General features: G+C 36.0%; 1 pseudogene; it reads right to left on the minus strand.

The window, feature by feature from the left end:
• The window catches only part of LOC128691085 (glutathione peroxidase-like), a 117995-nt pseudogene that overhangs the window by 20513 nt on the left and 83747 nt on the right, over nt 1-13735 (minus strand).

The raw sequence follows: 13735 nt of genomic DNA on the forward strand, positions 1-13735 counted from the left end.
ATCAATCAATTGAGACATTCTCCAGTTATTTCACGGAATTAATTATAACAAAACTGACACATCAAAACTTACCCTAAAATCAAGAAGCTTCCCTTGAGGAAAACACTTCAGCACTAATCAAATGATGTATTCTGCAGTTCATTCACAAAACTAAAAAGGATTGCTCTTACTCAATCTTAATTTCAAAAATGCTTCATTCATTTGAAAAGCCACATCAATCACTCCAGACTGATGCCATTCATTTTTTAATTTAATCAACGGAAGCGTTAAACCCGATGAGCAGCTAGAAATGTGACGCATTTAGATTCATTCCAAGAAGAGAGTAAGTCCAGCTCACTGGATCACAAGTCCCTGACCAACATGGAGGAACCATTCTTTAGGTAACTTAATCTAGTTATTGCATAACAGTTCCTTACTATTTCGAGAATAAATGTTGCAAATTGGAACCTACACACTACCAACACTACCAACACTACCAACACTACCAACACTACCAACACGACCAACACTACCATCACTACCAACACTACCAACACTACCAACACTACCAACCTTTTAAGTAACATACAACTGTTGAAAATTTGAAGTCTATTATTAAAGTGATTTTTCTAAAGTTATCGCATGGAATCCAGTTTTGAAGTTTTTTATATAAAACTGAGCAGAGAGAACCTGCACATGTCACCTGTAAACATATCTTTACTATTAAAGTTTACCAGGGAGAGAAATTGTAGGCGATCAGAGACAAGACTAGAATGTTTAAAGTGATGCAGCACTAAAGACCAAGAAGAAAAAAACAAGAGTTTTCAATATTTTTCATTTTTTAAATTATATTCTACTTAAAATTGTCTGCATTCATTAATTCTTTTAAGAAAACCCAATTTGATATTTTTTCTAATGAAATGGCAGACACACAACTTCAGTTAAAAATAATTTAAAATAAGAATCAGCAACACCTCGGTGCTGGAAACCCACCAGAAGTAGCAATCATTACTTATAACATGGAAATAAATTTATTTGTTAGTATTGAAATTGAAAATTTACATGGTTGAAAGAGGAATTCCAAGCTTACGTTTAATGAAACCATCGACACACAAAGTATGAAGTCTATCAGAAAAAGACACACTGCATTAATTGCTCTGAATCCAACGATTCCAAGTTTTTAAGTGTCATCCTCATGGAATGAATTTGTTAACATTTTAAAGCTAATAACAAGAGTCATTATTTAATGAATGGAAATCTCTATCAATATTTCTGTAATAAAAAGGGCAAATTGGGAATTATGCAGAACGATAATAACATGAACTTTCAACAAAACACAGCAGAGGTGATCAGAGGAAGCATTCTCCAGTTATCACAGATTCCTAGTTTATAAACTAATTTGGTATATTGATAAATTTGTCAACATATCGACTAAATGGGTACCATCTTCTACATGTATCAGCCATTAAATACTAAAGCCGTCCAGAAGAGGAAGATGAAGACTTAATGATTTAATGGAAATAAAATTTCCAGACTATTTTATGGGTAAAACTGGCATTTGCTTACATACATCGGTGAATTAGAAAGCACCTTTTATGAAGCTAAGTAGTAGTGTTTGGTGGGTTATCAGAGCCATTCCAGGATGCAGGGAATAAGTTCAACAACGTTGTTCATAGGGAACATGGCAATTGTTCCAAGAATCTTGCCCTGGTTACCATATACCAACGTTGAAGCTGATAGACTCATAACTTCTCTTGGAATGAGTGAAATAAAATTTTGGTAATTAATGGTTGTCTGTCCATCTAATATCTACGTTCCACTTTCATACGGGAATTGCAGCCTATTTCTAAGTAAGGTTAAGTTAGGTTAGGTTAGGTCGGGTTGAGTTAAGTTAGAATACCTGGAGTTTACCTGGAGAGAGTTCCGGGGGTCAACGCCCCCGCGGCCCGGTCTGAGACCAGGCCTCCTGGTGGATCAGAGCCTGATCAACCAGGCTGTTGCTGCTGGCTGCACGCAAACCAACATACGAGCCACAGCCCGGCTGATCTGGAACTGACTTTAGATGCTTGTCCAGTGCCAGCTTGAAGACTGCCAGGGGTCTGTTGGTAATCCCCCTTATGTGTGCTGGGAGGCAGTTGAACAGTCTCGGGCCCCTGACACTTATTGTATGGTCTCTTAACGTGCTAGTGACACCCCTGCTTTTCATTGGGGGGATGGTGCATCGTCTGCCAAGTCTTTTGCTTTCGTAGTGGGTGATTTTCGTGTGCAAGTTCGGTACTAGTCCCTCTAGGATTTTCCAGGTGTATATAATCATGTATCTCTCCCTCCTGCGTTCCAGGGAATACAGGTTTAGGAACCTCAAGCGCTCCCAATAATTGAGGTGTTTTATCTCCGTTATGCGCGCCGTGAAAGTTCTCTGTACATTCTCTAGGTCGGCAATTTCACCTGCCTTGAAAGGTGCTGTTAGAGTGCAGCAATATTCCAGCCTAGATAGAACAAGTGACCTGAAGAGTGTCATCATGGGCTTGGCCTCCCTAGTTTTGAAGGTTCTCATTATCCATCCTGTCATTTTTCTAGCAGATGCGATTGATACAATGTTATGGTCCTTGAAGGTGAGATCCTCCGACATGATCACTCCCAGGTCTTTGACGTTGGTGTTTCGCTCTATTTTGTGGCCAGAATTTGTTTTGTACTCTGATGAAGATTTAATTTCCTCATGTTTACCATATCTGAGTAATTGAAATTTCTCATCGTTGAACTTCATATTGTTTTCTGCAGCCCACTGAAAGATTTGGTTGATGTCTGCCTGGAGCTTTGCAGTGTCTGCAATGGAAGACACTGTCATGCAGATTCGGGTGTCATCTGCAATGGAAGAACTTAAACTATAAACTAAAAGACGACAAAACAGTGTGCCAAGAAAATTTTTTACTGATTTTACAACATTGCCATGTTGCCTGTGGCTAAGAAACCTAGTTGAATGATCGCTATTCAGGGATACTTAAAAATACTTTACCTTCAAGTAGGTGAAGAGAGGTTGTTCATTCTCTCCGTTCACGTCAACCTTCCTGAAAATCATGAAGTTGGCTTCAAATCCGTTTCCTGGACGAACGTGCTTGATGCCATCGTATAGCTCTTGTGCCGAACCTGCTGGCTCTTGCTGTAGACCAAACCAAGATGACAGACTATTAGTTACCTTACCATATATATCTATATATATCTATATATATATATATATCTATATATATCTATATATCTATATATATATATCTATATATATATATATATATATCTATATATATATATATATATATATATGTCGTGCCGAATATGTAAAACTGGTCAATTAGCAAGAACTCATTTAAAATTAAGTCCTTTCTAAAATTTTCTCTTATACGTTTAAAGATACATTTTTTTCATTAATGTTAATGTAAAATTTTTTAATTTTGCTCCAAAAGAATCTTAGAAAACTTACCTAACCTTATTATAACAAGAGCAATTTATTTTAGCCTAACCCAACTAAATATATTTTAAATTTGTATAAAATAATTTAATACTAAACAAACACAGTGAAATATATTTTTTTCGTTAGGTTCAGAATGATTTTTGCGAAATTATTGCATACACAATTTTTCACTTGTCCTATATGGCAAGAAGAGCATTGCTATTTAAGCCAAGATCGCAAGTTCTGCCTATTCGGCACGACATATATATATATATATATATATATATATATATATATATATATATATATATATATATGTATATATATATATATATATATATATATATATATATTTTATTTTTTATTATTATTATCACACCGGCCGATTCCCACCAAGGCAGGGTGGCCCGAAAAAGAAAAACTTTCACCATCATTCACTCCATCACTGTCTTGCCAGAAGGGTGCTTTACACTACAGTTTTTAAACTGCAACATTAACACCCCTCCTTCAGAGTCCAGGCACTGTACTTCCCATCTCCAGGACTCAAGTCCGGCCTGCCGGTTTCCCTGAATCCCTTCATAAATGTTACTTTGCTCACACTCCAACAGCACGTCAAGTATTAAAAACCATTTGTCTCCATTCACTCCTATCAAACACGCTCACGCATGCCTGCTGGAAGTCCAAGCCCCTCGCACACAAAACCTCCTTTACCCCCTCCCTCCAACCCTTCCTAGGCCGACCCCTACCCCGCCTTCCTTCCACTACAGACTGATACACTCTTGAAGTCATTCTGTTTCGCTCCATTCTCTCTACATGTCCGAACCACCTCAACAACCCTTCCTCAGCCCTCTGGACAACAGTTTTGGTAATCCCGCACCTCCTCCTAACTTCCAAACTACGAATTCTCTGCATTATATTCACACCACACATTGCCCTCAGACATGACATCTTCACTGCCTCCAGCCTTCTCCTCGCTGCAACATTCATCACCCACGCTTCACACCCATATAAGAGCGTTGGTAAAACTATACTCTCATACATTCCCCTCTTTGCCTCCAAGGACAAAGTTCTTTGTCTCCACAGACTCCTAAGTGCACCACTCACTCTTTTTCCCTCATCAATTCTATGATTCACCTCATCTTTCATAGACCCATCCGCTGACACGTCCACTCCCAAATATCTGAATACGTTCACCTCCTCCATACTCTCTCCCTCCAATCTGATATTCAATCTTTCATCACCTAATCTTTTTGTTATCCTCATAACCTTACTCTTTCCTGTATTCACCTTTAATTTTCTTCTTTTGCACACCCTACCAAATTCATCCACCAATCTCTGCAACTTCTCTTCAGAATCTCCCAAGAGCACAGTGTCATCAACAAAGAGCAGCTGTGACAACTCCCACTTTGTGTGTGATTCTTTATCTTTTAACTCCACGCCTCTTGCCAAGACCCTCGCATTTACTTCTCTTACAACCCCATCTATAAATATATTAAACAACCACGGTGACATCACACATCCTTGTCTAAGGCCTACTTTTACTGGGAAAAAATTTCCCTCTTTCCTACATACTCTAACTTGAGCCTCACTATCCTCGTAAAAACTCTTCACTGCTTTCAGTAACCTACCTCCTACACCATACACTTGCAACATCTGCCACATTGCCCCCCTATCCACCCTGTCATACGCCTTTTCCAAATCCATAAATGCCACAAAGACCTCTTTAGCCTTATCTAAATACTGTTCACTTATATGTTTCACTGTAAACACCTGGTCCACACACCCCCTACCTTTCCTAAAGCCTCCTTGTTCATCTGCTATCCTATTCTCCGTCTTACTCTTAATTCTTTCAATTATAACTCTACCATACACTTTACCAGGTACACTCAACAGACTTATCCCCCTATAATTTTTGCACTCTCTTTTATCCCCTTCGCCTTTATACAAAGGAACTATGCATGCTCTCTGCCAATCCCTAGGTACCTTACCCTCTTCCATACATTTATATATATATAAATGTATGGATATATATATATATATATATATATATATATATATATATATATATATATATATATATATATATATATATATATATATATATATATATGCAAAACAATCACTGTGAAAAAGTAGTGAAATTCCAAGCGCTTTCGTGACTACTCACATTGTCAAGGAACTATGAAAGTAATACAAACAAAGGAAGGCAATTAAAGGGCTTAGACTACACCTCACATTCAACCCCCACAACAAAGAAACACCTGATGCGCGACAATACCGAACTCATAAGAAAAGAGGAACACTGAAGTAGGTCCGCTGGTCCAACTAGACAGGTTCTTACGACATCCCACTAACAAAATATTCTACCCAATAAATAAGGTTTATTATTTGTCCAATGTATTATTAAACTCTAACCAAATTTTAGTAATTATAAATGAGTCTAATTTATATAAACCTAAGGAAATATTCATATTATTTTCAAAACTGCTTTTTATAAAACAAGATTCAATTATATTTCTGTCAACCATGGACATGCTTGATACAACTTACTCAACTTTTTGAAAATCAATTGGATTGTTAAAATCTCTCACATGAATAAATAGAGCATTGGAATCTTGTCCAGTTCTAATGCTATATTTATGTTGTTTTAATCTAAGTTCGAGATTTTTACCAGTTTCACCATAATAAACTTTATCGCAAATTTTACAAGGAATCTTATAGACACATCCGTCAGCGTTTTGGGGGGAATTCTTTATCAAAAGTTTTTTTTTACTGTATCAAGATTTTTAAATACAACTTTAATATTAAAAGTCTTAAGAAGGGAAGGCATATCAACCAAGTTTTCATGGTAAGTTAGAACCAACATATTTTTAGTTGAATAAGGTTGGTTGTTCCTTTTTGGGTTGTAAAAAGTATTTCTAGCAATTTTAAATTATTTATCAATTACATTTCTCGGGTATTTCAGATCAATGGCTATTTCATAAATTTTGGATATTTCTTCATCTATGAACTCTGGACTACAAATACGTAAAGCTCTCAAAAACATTGATGAGAAAACAGACAGTTTAACTCTATCTTGATGGGAAGAATAATAGTGGACATAGGAACAGTTATTTGTAGGTTTTCTGTAAATTTTAAATTTGAATTCATTATTACTCTTAATAATTAAAACATCTAGAAAAGGCAATGAGTTATTTTCCTCAAACTCAACAGCAAAGTTTATAGAATGGGCTAAGCTATTTAACTTGCCAAGGAAATGGTGTATATCTACATTCTTGGGCATAAGACATAAAATATCAACATATCTGAACCATTTTGCTCTATTAGGGAGGATTGTGTTAAGCAATCTTGTTTCAAAAAATTCCGTGTATAGATTACTAAGAACAGGTGAAAGAGGATTTCCCATTGCCATACCAAATTTCTGAGTGTAAAACTTATCATTAAATACAAATTTTGCATCAACAATGCAAAGTTTAATGAGTTTAATGATAGTAGGAACTGGCAATGGTAAATCATAATTAATGAGTTCTTCAGATAAGAAACTTAATAAATCATCAACAGGAACTTTCGTAAACAAGGAAGTAACATCAAAACTAACCATGTTAAAATCATTTAAGTCAGTCAAGGAGCTTAACTTATCAACTAAATCTAAGTTGTTTTTTACATTAAAGTAAGAAATTTTACCAACAATAGGGCTCAAAATGTTAACAAGCCATTTGGACAATTTATACGAAACTGATTCTATGGAGCTAATAATTGGTCTAATTGGATTACCTGGTTTGTGTGTTTTTATTAGTCCATACATGTAAGGTAAAGATGGATTAGTGGAGGTAAATTGTTTAATTAATTCATCTTTGCCTTTCAGTAGAAGTTTTATTGTTTTATTGAAATTGCTTTTATCGGTTTCTAAGGGATTTTTTTCTAAGTTTAGAATAGGTTTCAGTATCATCTAAGAGATTATTCATTTTTTCTTGGTAATCATTTTCTTTCATAATTACAATTGCATTTATTTTATCTGCTTTGGTAAGGCACAAATTTTTATTATTATTAAGTGTATCATAAGATTTAAAGAATCTTTGAGGGCAATTGGGAATGTTTGGTTTTAACATAGAGCTATATACCATTCCTTTACTAATATTAATTTCATCAGTGGATAAATCAGAAGATTTTTCAAAGTTACAAAAGGCTTTTGCAATTTCAACATTATTCAGTTTTTTTGAAGTTGCAAAACTTAGACCAAAACCTAGAGCAGCAGTTGTATTTTTATCTAACACTTCATCTGATAAATTAATTACAAAATTGTTATTAGCATGCTTAGTTTTGATGTTACTTCCTTGTTTACGAAAGTTCCTGTTGATGATTTATTAAGTTTCTTATCTGAAGAACTCGTTAATTATGATTTACCATTGCCAGTTCCTACCATCATTAAACTTATTAAACTTTGCATTGTTGATGCAAAAATTTGCATTGAATGATAAGTTTTACACTCAGAAGTTTGGCATGACAATGGGAAATCCTCTTTCACCTGTTCTTAGTAATCTATACATGGAATTTTTTGAAACAAGATTGCTTAACACAATCCTCCCTAACAGAGCAAAATGGTTCAGATATGTTGATGATATTTTATGTCTTATGCCCAAGAATGTAGATATACACCATTTCCTTGGCAAATTAAATAGCTTAGCCCATTCTATAAACTTTGCTGTTGAGTTTGAGGAAAATAACTCATTGCCTTTTCTAGATGTTTTAATTATTAAGAATAATAATGAATTCAAATTTAAAATTTACAGAAAACCTACAAATAACTGTTCCTATGTCCACTATTATTCTTCCCATCAAGATAGAGTTAAACTGTCTGTTTTCTCATCAATGTTTTTGAGAGCTTTACGTATTTGTAGTCCAGAGTTCATAGATGAAGAAATATCCAAAATTTATGAAATAGCCATTGATCTGAAATACCCGAGAAATGTAATTGATAAATCATTTAAAATTGCTAGAAATACTTTTTACAACCCAAAAAGGAACAACCAACCTTATTCAACTAAAAATATGTTGGTTCTCCCTTACCATGAAAACCTTGTCTATATTCCTTCTCTTCTTAAGACTTTTAATATTAAAGTTGTATTTAAAAATCTTGATACAGTAAAAAAACTTTTGATAAAGAATTCCCCCCAAAACGCTGACGGATGTGTCTATAAGATTCCTTGTAAAATTTGCGATAAAGTTTATTACGGTCAAACTGGTAAAAATCTCGAACTTAGATTAAAACAACATAAATATAGCATTAGAACTGGACAAGATTCCAATGTTCTATTTATTCATGTGAGAGATTTTAACCATCCAATTGATTTTCAAAAAGTTAAGAAAGTTGTATCAAGCATGTCCATGGTTGACAGAAATATAATTGAATCTTGTTTCATAAAAAGCAGTTTTGAAAATAATATGAATATTTCTTTAGGTTTATATAAATTAGACTCATTTATAATTAATAAAATTTGGTTAGAGTTTAATAATACATTGGACAAATAATAAACCTTATTTCTTGGGTAGAATATTTTGTTAGTGGGATGTCGTGAGGACCTGTCTAGTTGGACCAGCGGACCTACTTCAGTGTTCCTCATTTCTTATGAGTTCGGTATTGTCGCGCTTCAGGTGTTTCTTTGTTGTGGGGGAGGAGTGTGAGGTGTAGTCTAAGCCCTTTGTTTGTATTACTTTCATAGTTCCTTGACAATGTGAGTAGTCACGAAAGCGCTTGGAATTTCAGTACTCTTTCACAGTGGTTGTTTTGCATATTTTAAAATCACCTGTTTACTGTGATCTTATTGCATATATATATATATATATATATATATATATATATATATATATATATATATATATATATATATATATATATATATATATATATATATATTTATTTATTTATATGTATTTATATACATGCAAAACAACTGCAGGGGGAGTTGAATAATAGCTCTAGGCCTTTCGTGTTACAATCAACACTCCAGGAGCTTACAAAGTTTCAGAAATGAATATCGCATTTTTGTAACAGTCATAGTATGAACCAGTTTAAGAAGAGAGCCAGAACTTACCTAATGATTGTAGCGACACAAACGGAGGAGAATGATTTTTTTTTTAGCTAACACACATGTAAATATAAATAACTCATTTTACCTTATTCCTAGCATAATAATAAGATATTATCTCCTTTATAGTATAATAATAAAGTATTACATCCTTTATAGTATAATAATAGGGTATTATATCCTTTATCGTATAATAAGGTATTATATCCTTTATAGTATAATAATAAGGTATTAAAAGGACCCCAATGATAATAAGTCTGACTTTTTCGGGTTATCTTAGGTTCTCTACACATATGATAATGATAATGATAATGATAATCTATGTAACTGTATTTGTGTATACCTGAATAAACTTACTACCATGACAGAACCAACGCCGTGGGTTTCGTCCACGAGGCAGCTGTCAGGTGTGCCACCGGGAGTGTGCACTCAGTCCCTCAAATCTCAACATCCGTGCACACAATGGATATCTAAGCTCCCAGAGAGGGCTCCAAGTGGGAACAACCAACAGCCCCTCCCAGCAGACAGAGCTGACAACTACCGCGACTTCACCTCTACAGAGGACCTAAAATTTGCAATCAAATTAACATTCACCAGGACGCTGACACAGCAGATCGCACTCAAGCTGCTAGCAAATTCGCTGACCTCTTGAACAAAGTCAATGATGCCTCTGCAAAACGATACCCCTGCAAACAACAAATCCTGGCACAACCTACTGCTGTTTGGCAGTGGCTGCCTAGTTGTCCCACCAAAGAGGGACCAGTCCTAACAACATCTGTAATTAAGTCAATAAATACATTCCCTAGAGATGACTATTAATTTCTGATATATATATATATATATATATATATATATATATATATATATATATATATATATATATATATACATATATATATATATATATATATATATATGTCGTGCCGAATATGTAAAACTGGTCAATTAGCAAGAACTGATTTAAAATTAAGTCCGTTCTGAAATTTTCTGTTATACGTTTAAAGATATATTTTTTTCATTAATGTTAATGTAAAAGTTTTTAATTTTGCACCAAAAGAATCTTAGAAAACTTACCTAACCTTATTATAACAAGAGCAATTTATTTTAGTCTAACCCAACTAAATATATTTTAAATACATTTACAATAATTTAGTACTAAACAAACACAATCAAATATATTTTTTTCTTTAGGATCAGAATGATTTTGGCGAAATTATTGCATACACAAATTTTCACTTGTCCTATATGGCAAGATGAGCGTTGCTATTTAAGCCAAGATCGCAAGTTCTGCCTATTCGGCACGACATATGCAAGGAATTCGCAAGAGCAGGCGAAATATACACAAACACTGATCTCTGGCTGAAGGAGACTCGAACCTACGAACCTTGGAACAAGGTACGCAGTGCTTTACCAATATATCCACACTGGACCAATACCTTGGAGTCCAGCTTGCGCTAGACTTTGATCCTAGGCAGCCAGCTTTTCATCTCATCCCCTGCATGCATCAGTCTTACTAGAGATATTGCCTTGGATCAAAGTCTAGCGCAAGCTGGACTCCAAGGTATTGGTCCAGTGTGGGTAGATTGGTAAAGCACTGCGTACCTTGTTCCAAGGTTCGTAGGTTCGAGTCTCCTTCAGCCAGAGATCAGTGTTTGTGTATATTTCGCCTGCTCTTTTGAATTCCTTGCATTGTTAATATCTCTAGTAAGGCTGATGCATGCAGGGGATTAGATGAAAAGCTGTAAGCCTTCTCCCTGAAAGCTGGCTGCCTTGGATCAAAGTCTAGCGCAAGCTGGACTCCAAGGTATTGGTCCAGTGTGGGTAGATTGGTAAAGCACTGCGTACCTTGTTCCAAGGTTCGTAGGTTCGAGTCTCCTTCAGACAGAGATCAGTGTTTGTGTATATTTCGCCTGCTCTTTTGAATTCCTTGCATTGTTAATATCTCTAGTAAGGCTGATGCATGCAGGGGATTAGATGAAAAGCTGTAAGCCTTCTCCCTGAAAGCTGGCTGCCTTGGATCAAAGTCTAGCGCAAGCTGGACTCCAAGGTATTGGTCCAGTGTGGGTAGATTGGTAAAGCACTGCGTACCTTGTTCCAAGGTTCGTAGGTTCGAGTCTCCTTCAGCCAGAGATCAGTGTTTATATATATATATATATATATATATATATATATATATATATATATATATATATATATATATGTGTGTGTGTACTCACCTATTTGTACTCACCTATTTGTGGTTGCAGGGGTCGAGTCCTAGCTCCTGGCCCTGCCTCTTCACCGGTTGCTACTGGGTCCTCACTCTCCCCGCTCCATGAGCTTTATCATACCTCGTCTTAAAACTATGTATGGTTCCTGCCTCTACTACATCACTTTCTAGGCTATTCCACTGCCTGACAACTCTATGACTGAAGAAATACTTCCTAATATCTCTCTGACTCATCTGTGTCTTCAACTTTCAATTGTGACCTCTTGTTTCTGTGTCCTCTCCCTGGAACATCCTGTCTTTGTCCACCTTGTCTATTCCGCGCAGTATTTTATATGTCGTTATCATGTCTTCCCTGACCCTCCTGTCCTCTAGTGTCGTCAGGCCGATTTCCCTTAACCTTTCTTCATAAGACATTCCCCTTAGCTCTGGAACTATCCTTGTCGCAAACCTTTGCACTTTCTCTAGTTTCTTGACGTGCTTTATCAAGTGCGGGTTCCAAACAGGTGCTGTATACTCCAGTATGGGCCTGACGTACACTGTGTACAGTGTCTTGAACGATTCCTTACTAAGGTATCAGAACGCTGTTCTCAGGTTTGCCACGCGCCCATATGCTGCAGCAGTTACCTGGTTGATGTGTGCTTCCGGAGACATGCTCGGTGTTATACTCACCCCAAGATCTTTCTCCTTGAGCTAGGTTTGCAGTCTTTGGCCACCTAGCCTATACTCTGTCTGAGGTCTTCTTTGTCCTTCCCCTATCTTCATGATTTTGCATTTGGTGGGATTAAATTCGAGAAGCCAGTTGCTGGACCAGGTGTCCAGTCTGTCCAGGTCTCTTTGAAGTCCTACCCGGTCCTCATCTGATTTAATTCTCCTCATTAACTTCACATCGTCTGCGAACAGGGACACTTCTGAGTCTAACCCTTCCATCATGTCGTTCACATATAACAAAAATAGCACTGGTCCTAGGACCGACCCCTGTGGGACCCCGCTCGTCACAGGTGCCCATTGTGATACATCATTACGTACCATGACTCGTTGTTGCCTCCCTGTGAGGTATTCTCTGATCCATTGCAGTGCCCTTCCTGTTATATGTGCCTGATCCTCTAGCTTCTGCACTAATCTCTTGTGAGGAACTGTGTCAAAGGCCTTCTTGCAGTCCAAGAAGATGCAATCAACCCACCCTTCTCTCTCGTGTCTTACTTCTGTTACTTTTTTTTTATAAAACTCCAGAAGGTTTGTGACACAGGATTTTTCTTCCATGAATCCGCGCTGGTTGTCGTTTATAATCTTGTTCCGTTCCAGGTGTTCCACCACTCTCCTCCTGATAATCTTGTGTGTGGGCTCATTTTCATCTATTTTTCATTGTTTTTCAGCGATTATTCATAATTTTACTAGTCATTCTACAATTTATTCTTTTTGTGTGTGTTCCTGAGATATAGGTGAGTACAAATAGGAAGCGCGTCTGTCTGGCGCTCAGCAGACGGAGGATCGAGCCTCTATTACGTCTTGCGCTGAATGACCCACATGGGTCTAGCGCTTAACATGAATTAAATAATAAATCTGTGTGTTCCTGTAGCTCCAACAGATTGATAATTGATTTTCAGAGTGAAATCTATTATAATTTAGTGTTCTTCATATTTTTTTATATTGTCATAATTCTTGTATTCTGCTTATTTTATCTTTATCATCCATTATTCGATATTTTATATAATTTGTTTTCTGTCATTTTTATATAATTTCGAATCTGCCACATTTGATTTTTATATTAATGTGATATTATTGATAAGGTAACAAAAGGACCCCAGTGGAAATAAGTCACTCTATACATATGCTGCTATGTATGATAATCTACGTAACTGTATTTGTGTATATCTCAATAAAATAACTGACTTACTTACTCTTTCCGTTTGTACACTTCACTCATATCTCCACTAATTCTACGCATTTTCAGAGACGGCAAATTTAGTTCCTTCAGCCTATCCTCACAGGAAAGGTTCCTAATACAAGTAATCAAGTTCA

This window comes from Cherax quadricarinatus, chromosome 27 (assembly GCF_038502225.1).
Source record: "Cherax quadricarinatus isolate ZL_2023a chromosome 27, ASM3850222v1, whole genome shotgun sequence".
NCBI lineage: Eukaryota > Metazoa > Arthropoda > Malacostraca > Decapoda > Parastacidae > Cherax > Cherax quadricarinatus.